Consider the following 18,417-nt stretch of genomic DNA (forward strand, 5'->3'; position numbering starts at 1 on the left):
ACCTGAAGCACCACTTTAGCTAATGGGGCCTCCTTCTGCCAGTGTGCCGCCGGAGCCCGATTTCTGTTCTTATCCTGAAGCAAAGTTCTTAACCTGAAGCACTATTTCTGGGTTAGCGGAGTGTGTAACCTGAAGCGTATGTAACCCGAGGTACCACTGTACAAAGAATAGGGGTTGGGGACTGGGGCTCTGCATGATCGTGATCCCACTAATATTCTTAAGAATCCTTTGGAGTGTATGGGCATTATTTGGCGAACCAGGTGGAAAGGGTTCGGGGCAGGGGGAATTTGGAAACCAGAGGGACAGACATCCTGTGGAAGAAGCTTATTTATTTGCATCCCACCTAAAGCCTTGATTTAGCATTTTTGCAGCCTGATCCCAAGCACATTTACTGGGGCATGAACCCCAGGTTTCAAGGGAGTTATTTGCAAGCTGAGTATGCCTGGGATTGCAGCATTAGCTCTCACAAATGCTCTGTAAAATAGGATAGACTGGCAGTGTTTTGCCCAGAAACCTCCAACAGCCCTGCAAGGAAGGCCAGCTGTGACTTCATAGCTGACAATGGATACTTTTAAGAGAACCCTGAATAATAATAATAATAATAATAATTAACTACAAGACTGACAAAAATATATTTTCAATCTCTATCAGTGCTGAAACATTCATCAATCAATAATATTAATTAGTTGACAACCTTATTAGAGCCAGTGTGGTGTAGTGATTAAGAGTGGTAGTCACGTAATCTGGGGAACTGGTTGTCTCCGCTCCTCCACCTGCAGCTGCTGGGTGACCTTGGGCCAGTCACACTTCTTTGAAGTCTCTCAGCCCCACTCACCTCACAGAGTGTTTGTTGTGGGGGAGGAAGGGAAAGGAGATTGTTAGCCGCTTTGAGACTCCTGAAGGGGAGTGAAAGGCGGGATATCAAATCCAAACTCCTCCTCTTCTTCTTCTTAAAAATGTCTGCCCAATTAACTGGGCAGATTGATTTTAAAACGATAATTAATATAAATGTGGGGGTAGGCACCATGTCCGTCACAATGCTTCTTGCATCCTCTAATAACACAGAAAGGACTGCTACTCTGAGCTTTTATATTCTACTGATGCAAATGTTTGCATGTTTAATGGATCACTCCATCAAAATTCTCATGCGTCGTTACTTAGAAGCAAGCCCGTTTTCGGGGCTTGATCCCAAGCAAGAGTGCCTGATGGTGCGATCTATGCACGTTTACTTAGGCGGTAGGCCTTTTACGAAAAGTGGGACTTGTTTCAGAGTAAATGCGCACAGAGCCTTACTCTGCAAGTTCTCTTTAAGCGACTGACAGCCTCAACGAGGGTCAAACACACCCTGTCAGAACTAACCCCGCCTCTTATTTCCTTGCATGGGGAGGCGGTGAAGAGAGAGAGAGAAAGCATGCTGGGGGTGCGCATGCGCACACTTTGCCCCTTCCCCACGCTCCCTGTTCTCGTTCTCTCTTGCCCTCTGACTCACGAGCCCAGTCTGGGGAAGGAGGGGGCGTGGCTTCCCCCTCGCCGTCTCGCGCGAGCTGCGGCCGAGAAGGGGGTAAGCGGGAGGGGCGGGGCGAGCGGGACGTTGAGCGAGCGGTGGGCGGGGCGAGCGGAACGTTGTGTATATCGGTCGAATGTCTCAGCGTTCCGAAAGGCCCGGTCGGGCAGCACGTGGGGGGACGACTGAGGAGCCCGCGGCGGGTGGAGGGGCCGGGCGCGGCGGCAGCGCACGGGGGCTTGGCACCGGCACCGGGGGTGGGACGGCCAGGAGGAGACGGAGGAGGGCGAGCATCACCGGGCGGATCGTGAGTAGCGGCTTTAACTGGAGGGTTAAGGCGCCAGTCCTCATGGGGGAGGGCTGCTTTATGATCAAACACGCGCTTTGCTTTTTGTGGGAGGACAGAGCGGCAGTTCGGGGCCTCCGCTGGATTACACGTACGGTTGCTCCTTCCCAAGTAGCGATTTTTTAAAATTGCATTTGTTGGGTGTTTTTTGACGTTTTCTCTCCCCTCCCTCCCGCAACAACTTCCCGACTCGCCCCTGCAGCTGTGCCCCTTTAAGGGTCTTCTGGTCTGCGGCAGTTAGCAGGTGAGAGAGCGCTCAGCTCCGCCGGCGGGCGGCATTTTGCACCGAGAAGCACCAGGAGCAGGCCTCGGTAACCTCTCCTCCTTCGCCTTGCTCCGCGTTGGCGTTTCGCCCACCCAGCCCGTGGCACGTGGTTCGGCCCTTCCTCGTTATGGGCCGCTCTCCACCCCACACGCACTCTCCCACCCACCCTAGATTCGTAAAGCGGCGGCTTCTTAGGGGATCCCTTCGCTCGAGCCAAGGCTGGAGATTAACCCTTGTTAAAGCGCGGCTCTTCCGCGGTGCTCTCGCCGACTTTGTCTTGTGCATTAAACAAAAAGAAAGCGTTTTATAGTGTCCTTCGAAAATTCAGAAAAGTTTTGCACCCGTGATTTTGTTGAACGTGGAGCCACTCCTCCTTGGCCCCAGTGCACTGTCATTAGCCTGCCCTTGGGAGCTCCTCTTTGCTTTGTGGCACTGAAATGTGTATCTTCCTTTTCATGTCTCTGTACTAGCATTTCTGCCCCACTTTGGGTGGGGGGGTGGGAATAAGGAGACAAATTGTTCTTTAATTCTTCCCTCTCCTCTGCTTTCTGGGTCCTCCATTCCCCCTTATGAACTTTGAACAGCAAAGCACTATGGAGCTATGTCACCTTAAGTAGGAAACCTGGGACCTCTGGTAAGATTCTCCCTCGTTGTTGCAGGTGGAGCTGTGGCTTCTCTGAGCCCTTGGCTTGTGGAAAGTATTCATGGCTTGGAGGAACAGGTGCTAGGCCTGCCTGGAGTCTGCCCATGAAGACTCACAGGTCTGTGTCACCTCTCTTCTCATCCCGTGAAGATGCCACTGGATTGAGCCTGTGTGATTTGCTCTGGTTGCTGCTTTTAAACTCATATGCTGGGAAAGCATTAGGTGTAGACTCTCTTGTGCGCACACACACACACATAATGCACAAGTAGATAACATGCACACCATACATTTAAAGCATACAGCTTCCTGCAAAGAATCCTGGGAACTGTAGTTTCCCCACAGTTCCTAGTACTCTTAACAAACTGCAGTTCCTGGGATTGTTTGGGTAAAGCCGTATGGTTTAAATATACAGTGTAGATATTTCCCTTGTGTTAAGTTCTGGTACAACAGCATGCTGAGCAAAATCTACTTTTCTGGGTAGCTTTGGTCAAGTTGTCTTTTTCTTCAGTGTATCTGCAGCTGAGGCCTACCTCACAGGGTTGTTGAATCGCTCTGTGCTTGTAAGGGAAATGTTGTGTTAAACCTAGCATTATTGAGTGGCAGGTGGTGTTTGGTGAAGCAAGAGGCTGCTGTTGGCTGTTAACAAGAGGTTTGCATTGTAGGTCTCTCACACAATGGGTGAGAGTTTGGATGGCTGTTGAGTTAGGTTAAGATACTTGTTCAGGTATGAAACTCATTAGCACTCCCCTGCCAAAAAACAACCAAACCCTCTTATGCTGCAAGGAGTAATATGTCTTACTGAAATAGTGAGGTCCCCTCTGACCTTTACCCCTCCACCCCAAATACAAGATACAGAGCTGGCTTGGGTGTGTTCTGTGAGTGTTTGGCATTTGTTTCGGCTACGTGGACTGTGATAATTCCTCTAGAGTAATTGCCACACCTTGTGTCTGCCTTTTCAATTACTTCATGTGCCTTTGCTTTTACACACATACACAGGCAAACACTTTGACAATTACTGGGAAATAATTTGATTGTAAACACAATTTTTTTGTGTGTGTGGAAAATTTCTGGTATAACGCAACTACATGCTCATGGCCCTGACGTTACTCCAATGGGAGATGGGGCTCTGGCTCAATGGGTGGAGCATCTGCTTTGTGTGCAGAAGGTCTCTGGCTCAGACCCCAGAGGCATATCTAGCTACAGACAGGAGAAGCTCCCTTCCTGAATCCTGGGAGTGCTGCTGCCAGTCAGTGTACACTATACTGAGCTACATGGGCCCAATGGTCTGACTCAGCAGAAGGCTGCTTTCCGTTTTTCCTAAGCAGATGAATCACCAATTGGACCGATGTGCTTTTCTGGTACTTTTTAATTTATTGCATTTACATCCTGTCTTTTTCCTCAAGGAGCTCAAAGTGGCCTACATGGTTTTCTCCCTCCTCATTTAATCCCCACACAACCCTGTGAGGCAGGTTAGGCTGAGAGGTAGTGACTGGCCCCCAGGATCACCCAGTGAGCTTAATGGAGATTTGAACCCAGATCCCCCAGGTTCTGCTCTGACACTGTTAAGTCAGTGCTTCCCAAACTCTGGGTCTCTAGCTGTTTTTGAACTACAATTCCCATCATCTCTGACCACTGGTCCTGCTAGCTAAGGACAATGGGAGTTGTAGTCTGCTCTAACCACTAGACTGCAGTTTAATTTGCATTGTGATCCACAAATATGACACCGGCAGATTTGAGAAGAGGGTGCCTTGTGCCCGAGGGCATCTTTTAGGATCTGTTGATCTCTCTGTAGTGGTGACCCTGGCCTTTGCCCTTTGACTGTGCCCTCTATCACCTTCCTGAGTGTGGCAGATGAGGCGGGAGAAGGAAAAGAAGTTTCAATGGGACAAGTTCTCCAGCTTCCCTTGTTTGCTTTCGTCCTGTCTGAGGTGAGCAAGTTCCTGGTGCTACATAAGCAAGGCCTATGTAGCAGGCTAGTGAGCTTGCTTGCCTTCTGAGAGGAATTGCCCTACTGGCGCTTCCTGGCGTAAGTGGCTGCTGGAGGTCACCCTCCCTGCACTGCTCTCTCCCTCCCTCCCTGGAGGGGGGCTAGTGTTGAATGGTAACTTGAGAAATGTCACTCACTCTTTCCTCCTCCAGTCCCTCCTCCGCTGGAGTCAGTCTTCTCCCATTGGCTGCTGGTGATGCCTTCCTCTTGCAAGCGGGGGAATGATTAAGCAAACTTGGAGGGTTTTTTGGGGGGAATGGAAGGAGCCCAAGAGCCTCGCTTTTCTGCTGAAGCAGAGACCTCAGTCCCCCAACGCTTAGGCGGATTCCTGAAGGTACAGCTGTTTTAAATGGAAGCCTTAAAAAAAAAGAATCATTTTCAAGTGGCTGCCATTGATATGTGGTAGAGCTAGCCATGTGGTCACAGTGAAAGCAAGAGTCCTGGGACTGTTTGGATGGAGGCAGAGGGTGTCATTCTGGAATATTGTGTGTCTTGGGATGGTAACTCCCAAGAGGCAGTGTTGTATAGTGGTTAGAGTGCTGGACTTGGACCTGGGAGACAAGGATTTGGTTTCTATCGTGGAGCTCACTGGGTAGTCTGAGGACAGTTACTCTCTCTTCCTCAGCCTAACCTACCTCACAGGGTTGTTGTGAGGATAAAACAGAAAGGGGGAGAAGGGTCGGCACCACTTTTGAGTTTATAGGAGAAAAGGTGGGATATAAATGTAATAATAAGTTATCCCTGATGCTGAGCTGCTGCTTTTACTGTTGTTGCTCCCCATCATATTGTTGCTACAGGGGCACATAGTCTGGTACAGCAGTACCTCGGGTTACAAGCACCCCAGGTTACAAATACTTCGGGTTACAGACTCCGCTCACACGGAAGTAGCACTCAGGTTAAGAACTTTATCTCAGGATGAGAACAGAAATCATGCGCTGGTGGCACAGCGGTAGCTGGAGGCCCCATTAGCTAAAGTGGTACCTCAGCTTAAGAACGGACCTACGGAACGAATTAAGTTCATAACCAGAGGTACCACTGTATTTTTTGTTTGTTTGCAGTAAAATAAAATGTCATTTATATCTCTCATTTCAGGTTACAAATTCTTCTAATGCGCATAAAGCTACCATAATAATCATGATGTTCATGTTGAAATATTGCAGTTAATCAGTATCTGTCCCTATTGGGTAGTTGGCGATAGATGATCTTTGGAGGGGTAGGAACTTTGAACAGGAGCGCAGGTACAGCCATGGACGGCTCTCTTTACCCTTCCCCCAAAATGGCCTAACCATTGTTTGTAAAGCAACTGGGCACTTCGGACTCTCATGGCAATGAGTTCCGTAGGCTAATTGTGTGTCGCGCGACGAAATGTCACTGAGTATTGCCGCTCCCAGATGTAGGGCAGAGGTCTTTCAGTATTGGTCCCATCACCTGGCATTCAGAGGTATATGCTCAATAGGAGTTGGAGAAATTTCCCCCCTCTTGGTTGTTGCTGAACTGCAACTCCTGTCAGCGCCAGAAAGCATGGCCAGGGGCGGTGGGAGTCGTAGTTCAGCAAAATCTGAAGGGCCACAGGTACCCCACACATGCTGTATAAATCGATCGCCATCCTGCTAGCCCCCAATAGTGTTACCGTCTGTGAATACTTTTAATCCCCACTTGGTGCCATCGTGAGTTGGTGGCTGTGCCTGCATCTTGTGGAAAGAGGTTCCACAGTTTCACTGTGCTGTGAAAAAGTGCTTCCTCATCCCAAATCTCTTACCGGGTGGCCCCTAGAGGGTTCTAGTATTAGGAGACAGGGAGGAATAACTTTCAGCCCTATTATGGGGGGCTACATTAGTGCTGTAGCACATGCTGAGTGTTCTGGGTAATGAAATATGAATGCATTTCGGCACATTTTAGGGATTTGTCCTTTAGCAGATTCCTAGACTGTCTTAAAAGTTGCCCAATTCTGCCTTAAGCGTTGCAGCCTTAAATGCTGCTCAGATACCATTCCCTGAGGCAGTGGTGTCTTAACAGGCTGTGTTGTCTTTGGCCTGCTTTGCTGTTTATTCATTACCCAAAGCGACTTATAGTGATGCAGACATTAAAAACGAGTATAAAAAAACCCAGAACAAACCTAAAAACACATCCATACACTTAGAAAAAGGCAAGTCGTAACACATCCCACTCCAGAGGCCACAGATACCTAAAAATCCTCCCAAGTTAAGGGCCAGAAACCTGGGTGAAAATAAATATTTTTGCCTGGTGCCTAAACCTAAAAAATAGGTAATGATGACACCAGGGGTGCCTCACCTAAGACAGCACCTCGTAAGTGGGGAGCCACCACTGAAAAGGCCTCGTGCTGCCCCTCAATACTTGCTAGGATGAAGTCATTTTTAAAAAATAAAGCATGTTTTAAAATCCAGCTGCTGAAATTAGAAACCCTACCGAAAGAAAGCTAAATATAAAAATACTGCACAGTTCATAGACCAGGAGTAGGAAACCTATACTAGACTCCAACTTCCATCATACCTTGCTGGCTGGGGCTGATAGAAGCTGGAGTCCATCAACAACTGGAGGGAAGCAGGTCCCCCCCCCCCCCCATTCTTGGATAATGGCTGGACGATTTTGTATTTCGGCAAGTCAGCACTGGGAAGGAGTTCCACACTTGACAGGCAATGATTCCAGCGTTGATTTGGTTTCGTACTTAAAGAAGGTACACTTCTTCAATGTTGTGTGACTATAGCAACACACAGAGAAAGCAGAGGTGGCCTTTGATTAAAGTGCGTCTCACCTGAGAGGTCATAACTGGCACACAGGAATTACATTTTTAAAAATGACTTTTGTCCTGCCCTTTCTCCTTGACACTTGAAATGGGACACATGGCTCCCGCCCTCCCCATTTGTCTTTCCAATACACTGTGAAAGAGGCTGGGTGCGTACATTTAAAGCCCGTGACTTACCCTCACACCAAATGATTCTGGGAACCGTAGTTTGTTAAGGGTGCTGGGAACTGTAGTACAACCTTTCACAAAGCTACAGTTCCCAGCACCCAGTTCTTTGAGGGGGCGAGTCATGTGCTTTAAATCTGTGGTGTGCATGTAGCCGTAGGGAGTTGCCCAAAGGCCAGTTGGTGGGTATCATGGCTTGTCCTAACACTTGGACTAGTGCAGACCTCAGACACTAAAACTGAAGTCGCCTCCTGTGCTTTCAGCTCACAAGGTGTTTGGTGATTCAAAGCATTTGGTCAATTCCCCACCTGGAGAGGGTTGTGTTCTGCTTCAAAGTCCATAGGTGGGAGAGCCCTGCAAGGATTTTTCTTCTCTTTTTTTTCATGATGCAGACAGTAATTGCAGCTTGCTGAACAGAATCATAAAATCAGAGTTGGAAGAGACCTCCCAGGGCCATCTAGTCCAACCTCCTGCAATGCAGGAATCTTTCTGCTCAACGTGGGGCTCAAACCTGCAACCTTAAGACCAAGAGTCTTTTGCTCTACTGACTGAGCTATATTGTTGCTTTTAATGTCTGCATCCCTCTCTGCCTTAAACGCTCATTGTTCCCATTTTAAAGATTGTTTATTAAATTGTTGTACCACCCTTCACCCGAAGATTGCAACATAAAAGTACAAAATGAAGACGTAAAATGCATAATAAATGAAAACAAACCAATAACCGCCTTCCCACTGACACATTTAAAAGACCAGAGAATGGTAATTAGCCAAATAAAATGCACTGAGGACAAAATATAGCCATTTGGTTGCAGGGCAGGCAGCTTAAGTGCTCTGGGACCCAACCTGCAGTATTCCATTAACGCAATATTGGGCTGCGGACGTGGCTTCCCTTAGTGAATCTGGGAACTGTAGTTTGTGAAGGGTGCTGAGGGTTTCTAGGGAGAGCCCTGATCCCTTCACAGAGCTACAATTCCCAGAGTTCCCTGGAAGGAGGCATTGACTGTTAAACCATCCTCTGAAGCCCTCAATTGTTCCCGAGCCTCTGAAGTCAGAATCCCTGCTGCCCCAAAACAGTTGGCTGTGGCTCAAGTCTTGCAGCAGCCCTATGTGATGTCAGAGCAGCCGGACTAATCAAAGCTGTGAAGTTTAGGCCTTCTATTGGCTCAGAGGAACCGGTAACAGCACCTGTTGCCCATCACACTTGATTAGTTCGTGATCTATCTCTCTCTCTCTCTCTCTCTCTCTCTCTCTCTCTCTCTCTCTCTCTCTCTCTCTCTCTCAACACTTTGCATTCAGTGACCTTGGTTCACCCAGAAGCCGAGACTTCTAACTGCCCCAGGGATAGGTTCTGTGTAGCTCAGAAGCCTGTAGAGTCTTGCATCCAACATAAATTGATCCCATAAGAGTTCCCCTTTAGGTGATTTTTGTTGCCTTGACTCTCTCTCTCCCCACTCCCCCCTTGCAAATCTGCAACTTGACTAGTGGTAGCAAAGGGAAAGCGTGCCCCTCCCTCCTCATAAACATAAAAAAACCGGAGTGAAAGAACTTCAAAGCTGAGAGGGGTGTGTCTGATAGAGCAGCTCTGCCTGGTCTGGAATTGCTTTAATGATGCGCTTGCTCTCCGCAGGAAGAGGGGAAAGTTTTTACTTTGCTATCTGTGTTTGAACTAAGTCCTTGGCTGAGTTGTTACGTGTGTAACGTCGCGTTTAAATTTTTGTTTTGTTTTTGAAAGATAAATCCTGTACTAAGTTAATTGAGTGAGCAGCGGATCTGGATTCTCTGCAGTGCAGTAAATGGGCAGACTTCTCACTTGACGCCTTCTGCTGGTTGATAACAAGGAGCTTTTGTGGGGTGTGGAACCCCAGTCTCTGACTCAAGGGTGTGTTTGCAATAAGTTTGAGGGTGTGACACAAAAGGCCCTGGGTGCCATAAACATTATATCTACCCTACCTGACTTGCTGGGGTCTTATCTCTGCCACCTGAAGTTTTCCCCAGGACATCCTCAGGCTTGTAAATGGTTTTTTTTTTAAAAAGAAAATCAATGAGGCCTAGAAGCTTGCTCAAAGGGAGATTTAGTAAAATTTACTTTTTGTGGCATCTATATATAATTTTTCTCTTCCTTTCTCTCTGCACTCCAGTGAAATCGTGTCATTTTCTCACTGGCGCGTACTCTAGGTTATCAAAATGAATTATTTATTTGGATTGTTATGTTTGGCAGTATTCAGTTAAGTTTTACTTGGAGTAGATCCATTGAAATTAATAGACCTAACACGTTCATTCTTTTCAGTGGTTCTACTCTGAGTAAAACCCGTTCTGTTTTGACATGAATCAGCATTTCGGCTGCATATGCAATATAATGTTAAAGCACATTTGAATCACATTATCTCCCACAAAGAAGGAATCCCATGAACTGTAATTTCCCTCTCACAGGGCTACAATACCCAGCAGCCCTGAAAAAAAATTGCAGTTCCCAGGATGCTTTGGGAGAAATAATGTGCTCCAAATGTAGTTCAAATGTTTACTATTGGGGAATGCATGTCGCTGCCCAGTAATTTGTAGAAACAACAACAACAAATAATTATTTTAAAAGGGATAGTGCAGTTAGTGAATTTGGACCTGCCATGCCAAAAATTAGGTGAAGTCACACCAAAGTCACAATTGGGTTTGCCATCTGGATTCAAATTGGCAGCTGGTATCCAAACATAGACAACGACTGCTGCCCCTGGTTCAGGAACCTTTGTGCCAGGTTTGGTGAAGACATCTTGAGAGGCGGCCTATAGAAAACAGAAAGACAAACCAGTTTCCAGAATGAGCCACGTTGGAAGCACTGATGTGGGGGGAAGCGGCATACAAAACGAAATAATAAATTAAAATTTCTGTTTATCACCCCACTTCCCCCGGCTGCAAAAATTGTAATATCCCAGTAGGGGCCCCTATTATATAGAGCCTAGGAAGCTGGACAATTTGGTTTTGTAGACCAGGGTTGCCCATTCTGATTGTCTGCCACTCTTGACTGAAGGTCTTGGGCAGCTGATCTTTTTAATTGGAGAGTGAAGGGGGTTGAACCCGGGATCTTGTGCATGCAGCCAGGTGCTATTCCAATGTGTTCGGTCCTCCCAGTTTATTTTCCTTTCTTGTTTCCAAAAAAGTTTGTTTTCCCCTCCCAATTTTCCTATTCCCTTCCCCACCAAGCCTTTACATCTTTAGAAGCACCCACCCTTGGAGAATATATGGGGTATGAAGTGATACTGATGTTGGCAGGAGGGGAATTAAACACATTTCAACACTTTTCAGCCTGATGGGTGTATGCCTTTCCTGCATTTGAATTTCTAAACAGGTTGATCAAAGGGTTATCTACCTGGAACTACTGAAGAAATAGTTATTTATTAACCTTGCGTTAGTGAAGAAAGTGCCGGTCAGTCAGTCCGTTGTCTTGGCAGGTGTTCTGTGCTGCTCACAAGCTTGCATACTTATCAGCACAAACAAACAGAGAGTGGTGGTAGAGGTGATCTTTTGTTGGCTGCCTTAAAGCTAAACAGGAGTCCTTGGGTACGAGACAGTCTGTGATGTGTGGTGGAACACGTTTTCTAAACAAATGATCCAGATTCGTTTCCCCTGTTGCAATACTTCTGATTCTCTCTTCCATTCTCTAATTTTAGAAATGCAGGCTTTTAGAAAATTAGTGGCGAAACAAAACAAGTGCAATACTAATCAAACTGGGCAACTAGAATGGAAAATAGCCATAGCCAAATTTGACAGGAAAGTGTTTTTACCATTTTTTTCCCCTCTAGGAAGAACCCGCTTCTCCAGTGCCTCAGGCTTGCTAAAATTAGGCCTGCCAAAATGGTCTACGTTGCTCTCCATTTTCCCCCCTTAAGCTCTATATTAAGACAAGTGGGTAGCATTGAGTTGCCATGTCTTAAAATATTTACAAGTCCTCCAATAAAAGGAACTTGAATCGGAATATAACATTTAGACCTCACTGACAGCGCAATCCTGTGGCTGTTTATTTTGAAGACACTACGGCTTATTTATGTGCCAATTATTCCCAGATAAGCGTGTGTAGGACTGAGGTTTAAGTGCACTCTGCATGGAAGGCTTCCTAATGGAATCTGTTGATTCATCTACCTCTGGCTAATTGGCAAAACATTTTGAGATTCAGATAGCACCAAGTGTGAAATGCTGTTAGTTTTGCTTACCAAATATAAGTTGAATCTCGGTTCATTCTTAAGGGGCGGCAAAAAAACTTCCCAGTTCTAAATTTCCCAGTCCACATCCCTGGGGGTTGTCCGTTCCTCAAATGCAACAAATGGCTTAGGCAGCATCTGTTTTATGTCAACTCTGTGTGAGTGCTAACTTACGTGGGGTTTGTGGGTCCCAGCACAGCGGCGTTCCTGTTTTCCATGATGGCCTGAATCCTAGGATGTAAAAGGGAAGATGGCATGACTGCTGTGAAGAACTCTGCCACAAAGTATGTCCCACCTATTGGGAGATCCAGGACAGGTAAAGGGAAGTACAGTGGTACCCCAGGTTAAGTACTTAATTCGTTCCAGAGGTCCGTACTTAACCTGAAACTGTTCTTAACCTGAAGCACCACACTTTAGCTAATGGGGCCTCCTGCTGCTGCCACGCCACTGGAGCCCGATTTCTGTTCTTATCCTGAAGCAAAGTTCTTAACCTGAAGCACTATTTCAGGGTTAGTGGAGTGTATAACCTGAAGCGTATATAACCTGAGGTACCACTGTACAGCTTAGCACAGTTTGTGGTTGGCGCATTTTGCACTTGGCTCTTGGCCATTTGCAGGTGAAGATGCCTGGGTCACAGAAGGTACCTGACACCTCCACCTCTGGAGGTGCATGCCTGGGAATCATTGGATCTTGACTGTTTTCCACACACTAATACCCTCTCCTGTAGAATTCTATGTGTCCCATTTTATCTGCACAATCAGAATGAATTTCAGGAACCAAAACCCTTTTTTGTGCAGCTTGCGCAGGAGCAGCGAACAGCGTTATAGTTCACTGTTGTCACTTGTCTTCACTTGCCCCCACCTCACAGTTGTGAAGAATTTTCTTACATTATGAATGGTCTGTGTCACTATTAAGCAAAATAGTATAAGGAAAAAAAATACATGCAGACTCTCCCTGGATAAAGTGACTTTTCTTTAAGTTCTCAACATTCTTAACACAGCTCAAGGTTGTCAACTTGAACTAGCCAGATGTTTAGCTGAAAATCTATCACAGTCAGTCAGTCAAAATAAGACTTTAGAGCCGTCTTGCCCCAAAATGGTGTTCCTTTTTGGGCGACTGCAACCTTGGGTTTAAGGAGCCATTTGGCCCCCAGCTTGTATATCTGAGTTTCTAACACTGGAAGTTTCAGAATTTGCTCCCATGGGCTGTAGTAATGGAAACCAACTTGGATGCTTCAAAGCAGTTTAGGCAAATGTGTGGAGGATTGTGCTGATGCACTCGCTGTGAGCTACTCCGCTGTTAGAGGCAGAACAGTCCTGGGTACCAGTTGTTCACAGTCACAAGTGTGTGTGTGTGTGTGTGTGTGTGTGTGTGTGTGTGTGTGTGTGTGTGTGTGTGCTGTTGCACTCGGATCCTGGTTGTGGGCTTCTCTTTGGGGCATATGGTTGGGCCACTTTGAGAAGAGTGGATTAGATGGATCTTTGATCCAGCAGGGCTCTTGATATGTTTTTATTGAAATGGGGGACCTGTTTCAGGACTCCCATCTCACACCAGCCTCGACTGTTGGCCATGTTGACAGGGGCCGATGGGAGTTCAGCAACATCTAGAAGGCCACAAGGTTTCCCCCACTCCTTATTTCAACGCTTTGCCCAAAAAGAGACCTAACAAGGCTGATACCCGCCTGGAATCTTATTATCCCATTTCCCGTAGGGAGACTTCTTTCTGGACAAGTGAAAACACGATCATCTGCTTGGCTCCTCTCCCCCCAATGCACGGCAAGGGCATGTAAATTACTGACTGTGCCTAGACTCGCAAATATTTCTAGAATTTTTGCAAATTGCCATTTTTGTCTCGCCGGGTGCCACATGGCCAGCGTCAATTTGCCCTTGTTCCATTTGTGCAAGGACAGAGAACTGTCTGCTGTCTGGAGTGCCTCTCCCCACTTGCCCCCCCCCCGCAAGAATGTGATTTTTTTTTTTTACTTGCTTATAAAAAGCAATGGGTATGTTGGGCTTGGTGAGCATGGTTGGTGGGGTGGCTATAAGAAGTGAGCGGTCTCAGGAACCAACTGGACAGATAAGTGATGGGGACACAGGAAGCTGCCTTCTACTGAGTCCTTGGTCCATCTGTTGTTGACACTGACTGGCAACAGCTTTCCAGGATTTCAGGCAAGGGGCTGTTCCCAGCCCTACCTGAAGATGCCTGTGATTGAACCTAAGACCTTTTGCATGCAAAGCAGAGGCTCTTCCACTGAGCCAGATCCCTTCCCACACATTGCCCAAGGCTTGTTATGTCTCTTTTGATGTGCTCACGCTCTTACGTTTTTACTAGTCTTCTATTCTTTGTTTCCATGTTTGTCTCACTGTAAGGTTTGTTGGGGCGCAGTTTCATGGAAGTGGGATGCGGGTGGCGCTGTGGGTAAAACCTCAGTGCCTAGGACTTGCCGATCGTTTGGCCGGCGGTTCGAATCCCCGCGGCGGGGTGAGCTCCCATCTTTTGGTCCAAGCTCCTGCCCACCTAGCAGTTCGAAAGCACCCCTAAGTCCAAGTAGATAAATAGGTACCGCTTTATAGCGGGAAGGTAAACGGCGTTTCCGTGTGCTGCGCTGGTGCTGGCTCGCCAGAGCAAATTCGTCACGCTGGCCACATGACCCGGAAGTGTCTCCGGACAGCACTGGCCCCTGGCCTCTTAAGTGAGATGGGCGCACAACCCTAGAGTCGGACACGACTGGCCCGTACGGGCAGGGGTACCTTTACCTTTACCTTAGTTTCATGGAAAAGCAGTATTAAGAGTCTATTCCTTCTGTCTTTAGACAGCTTTGCTTGGTTGCCTGGTGCAGTTTTCTTACTCTCCTTTGGCGACTGCGTGCTCACAGTCTGCCTATGAAATCCTTGGCGTTGTGGGAAGGATGCTTCTAAGTCATGGCAAGGGCTTGGCTTGGTTGCTGTAGCCTTGCCTATTTCTGGTGTAGTGTGGGATGTATTTTGAGGCAAATCTGGCAGTGTGTACCAAAAACAACTCAGACCATGAGGATGGTGAGTGGTGGTGACTTCCTAAGCAGGGCTGCAGGGGAAATGTCAACCAGATATTTACACTTATTTTATGCCCCAGCTGGAGAAGCTTGAGGTGGAGGTGTGGTAGACTGTTGCTGGGTTCTGAAGCTCCATCTCCCTTTGATACAGCTTATTCAACTTTTCAGCTCATGGTTGAAGTTGTTAGCCCAGCAGCATCTGAACACAGCCACAAGTTCTCCATTATCAGATGGAACTTTGGTCTGAGCCAGCTGGGCCCTTATTATGTACGTCTCCTAATTTTTCTTTTTCTTTTTGAATTATTTTTTATTAATTTCCAATAAAAAAGAATTTTTAGTCATACATTTTCAATACAATCACAAATACATACCGTACTTTTGACTTCCATCAGTTCATCCGTGAATCCTCCGTGTTCTCGTCTTTATACTGCAAGTTCAAAATTTGTCATTGTCTTTTATCTTAAAATCCACCTACTCCCCCTCTTCCCTTTTTTACAATGTTTCTATACATATTTCTTCACAAAGCTTCCTGTAAACCCACAAACGTTATTTGTTCATCACATATGCTTTTCATATAATCCACAAATTTACTCCAGTCCTCGGTGAACTTGTGATCTCGTTGGTTTCGGACTTTCAGACCTGTTAATTTATCTAGTTCTGCGTAGTCTGTTAATTTCAACGCCTCCTAATTTTTCCACCCATCCCCTAGCTCTAGTTTCTTTCAAATACATGAATGTAGCCAATTGTGAGTGTTGGGATTTCATGGTTCATTTAGCTGCTCGAGATGCATTAAGGACTTAAATCAGTTGTCTTGAGCTTGCCCTTCTGGATTGGTGAAGAAAGCTGCCTTAAAAAAAATAAAATGCTCTGACTCACTTCAACTTCATCAAAGCTGTCGACAACTCAGGGAACCCTGCATTGTGTTCTGTGTTCAGATGGCTGGTCCCAGATCAACAGAGGCTCATGCCTTGCCAGAAACACTTTTGGGCTTCATCTTTAGTGAAAATAAAAGTGTTAAATTGTCATCACCATCCTTTTTTTTATTGCCTTCTAAGCAACCTTCTCAAGGCGATTTACACCTAAGATTATTGAAATAGTTAAAATTACAAAACCAGTTATATTTAAAGCAAGACTGAAACCCTAACAAGTAGATGCTCGTGGCAAAGTCCCCTTTAGCCACCTGAGAAAGCTTGTCAGAACAGAAATGTCTTCCGTTGTTTCCGGAATAAACTTGGCACTTGATTTGTTTGCTTTTTGTGTGCCTCCTCTCACAGTCTTGTGAGCGCAGATAGGACCACCGGAAAATCTAAACTTCCACGTTCTGGTTGCCTCCACTAATCACCGCAAGTCTTCCACTGATATAACAATCTTTCCCAAACTCTGGGTTCTTGAGATATTTGAAGATGGAGATATGGTAGCCATCTTCAAATATCTCAAGGTCTGTCACATGGAGGAGGGAATAAGCTTGTTTTCTCCTGCTCTGGAGGGTAGGATTCGAACCAAGGGCTTCAAATTACAAGAAAGGAGATTCAGACTAATCATCGGGAAGAACTTTCTGACAGTAAGGACTGTTTGGCAGTGGAACGGTCTCCCTCCGGAGGTTGTGGATGACCATAAGCAGAGGTTGGATGACCATATGTCATGGATGCTATAGTTGAGATTCCTGCATTGCAGAGGATTGGAGTCGAAGACCTTCGGGGTCCATTCCAACTTGACAATTCTATGATTCTAGCCCTGCTGGATCAGGTCCACCTAGTCCAGCAGTTGACTTGCCACAGTGACCAGCCAACTGTCTCTAGACAGCCTGCAGGCAGGGCTTGAATATGGCAGCCCTCTCCTGAACACGGCTTTCCAGCAGGTGACTATCAGAAATGTCCTTGGTGTGAGTATGGAAGTTCTATCTCACTGCTGTGGCTAATAAGTCTATCGGTGGCTCTCCACCTCCCTCTACCGAGTCATACCATTGGCACATCAAGCCCAGTATTGTCTACACACTGAGATCTTCTGCTGACTGATTTACAGTAAGTGATTTGCGCTTGTCCCCTCCTAGCTATGTTTGGGCATCTAATGGTGGTTTTCTGACTGAAGTAGGTGGTCAGCCTTGAGGTAATGGAGCCCCACCCTTGTTTCAATAGAGATACCCTTCCCTTTACTTTCCAAGGTGTAGAAGGATGAGCATGTTGAACTTTTTTCCCCTACCAGCCCAATTTCTGTGGAGGTTTCTGTTTAAATTGCAGCGAATGCAACAGTCTCATGGTACCCTTTTAAAGGCAAACGGGTTTACCGCAGCCTCGGCTGCCGTGTTTGCTGTCCTCCATTGCTGTCTTGGGTGCTTCTTCTTGTTTGCTTTAATGCCACAGTGCTTTTATTTGTATAATTCGGGGCAAAGTACACCTGACTCTCGGTTTAGTCCCCAAATAATGCTGTTGTTGGGCACGGCCTGCGGCTCACACAGTCGGTAGCAGGGTACAAGTTCAGTGGCAAGCGTTTGGTTTTTTTATTTATTTAAAAAACCCAAATAATTCTCTCACTGTCCTCCATTTTACAACCCCGTGGCATGGGCGCAGTGGCAGCATCCTACTGTCCTGGGCAGCAGCTGAGCCTTTCTCACACCTGCCTCACCCCTAAAAGTGTCTCTCCCACCTGGAAACCATGTTTTTATGCCACAATTTGTCTCTTCCTCTCCCTCCACCCATCTGCTAATATGTGCTAAGACCTATTTTATGTGAGAGGAGCTCAAAAGGTGTTATTTTGTTTTAGTTGCCATTTTGCTGAGCGGTTATAATTGTGAGGGCAGAGCTAGATTTAAAATTCTGGATTCGAGTTCCTGTTTCGCATGCCTCCTTGTGATAATTTTTTAATGGAAATACATGGTTCGTAAACATTTAAATAGAAGTAAAATCTGTGCCTCTGAACTTTTGAGGGCAAGGCTCCATTTGTAACACAATCCCCACTTCAGAAGCGGAGCCCAACTAATTTCTCCCTGCTTCCCTTTTGCTTCTCCTCTTAATGTTGTCAAAGCGGCTGAAGTTAGCTGTGCTTCGTGCTGGTTCGACTGCATGCAGGTGATTCTCCAGCTGCCCAAGTAGAAACCCTAGAGAAAGACCGGACTCTGTTCTCTGACCTTGCAAGTTATTTGTAGCTGCCTTGTTCCAAAATATGGATTCACCTGAGAAATAGGAAGTCCGCTTCCCCCCAAAAACATAACAAAAGCTAGCGTACCAAGTTAGCTTTATCTCTTCTGGAATCTCCAGCTTCTGTGTGGGCTTATAAGGCAGCTCATATGCCCTTTGGCTATTTTTAGCGTGGAAAAAATTTCCAGGCCCCTGTGACTTCAGTTTTTAATGCAACCGGGTCCTATCCGGCATGCCTCTTCACCCTGGTGGCTGCATTCCCTGACACTGTGTCGCACATCCTTCTAATTCCACTGCATTACACAATTATATCGTTATGTGATTAGGGGGAGAAGGCTGTGAAATTTTAAAGGTGCTTCCTATTGAGAATCTTCTCTACGCCCACTATGTTG

The 18,417-nt window shown here is 46.4% G+C and overlaps 1 protein-coding gene across 4 annotated transcripts in view; it reads left to right on the top strand.

Annotated features, from left to right (window-relative positions):
- The window catches only part of LOC309357841 (A-kinase anchor protein 1, mitochondrial-like), a 31,054-nt gene that overhangs the window by 2,911 nt on the left and 9,726 nt on the right, over positions 1 to 18,417 (top strand). Inside the window, exon 1 of one of the 4 annotated variants that reach the window (XM_081890395.1) lies at positions 1,626 to 1,811. The exons of 1 other annotated variant lie outside the window; for it this stretch is intronic. The gene's annotated coding sequence lies outside the window, so the exon portion shown is untranslated. Of the gene's footprint in view, positions 1 to 1,625; positions 1,812 to 2,774; positions 2,877 to 4,935; positions 5,080 to 18,417 lie in introns of those variants that run through there. 2 more of the 4 variants (XM_081890397.1, XM_081890398.1) reach the window with 2 other exon arrangements.

This window comes from Podarcis melisellensis (genome assembly GCF_964234715.1).
Source record: "Podarcis melisellensis genome assembly, chromosome: 15".
Lineage (NCBI taxonomy): Eukaryota > Metazoa > Chordata > Lepidosauria > Squamata > Lacertidae > Podarcis > Podarcis melisellensis.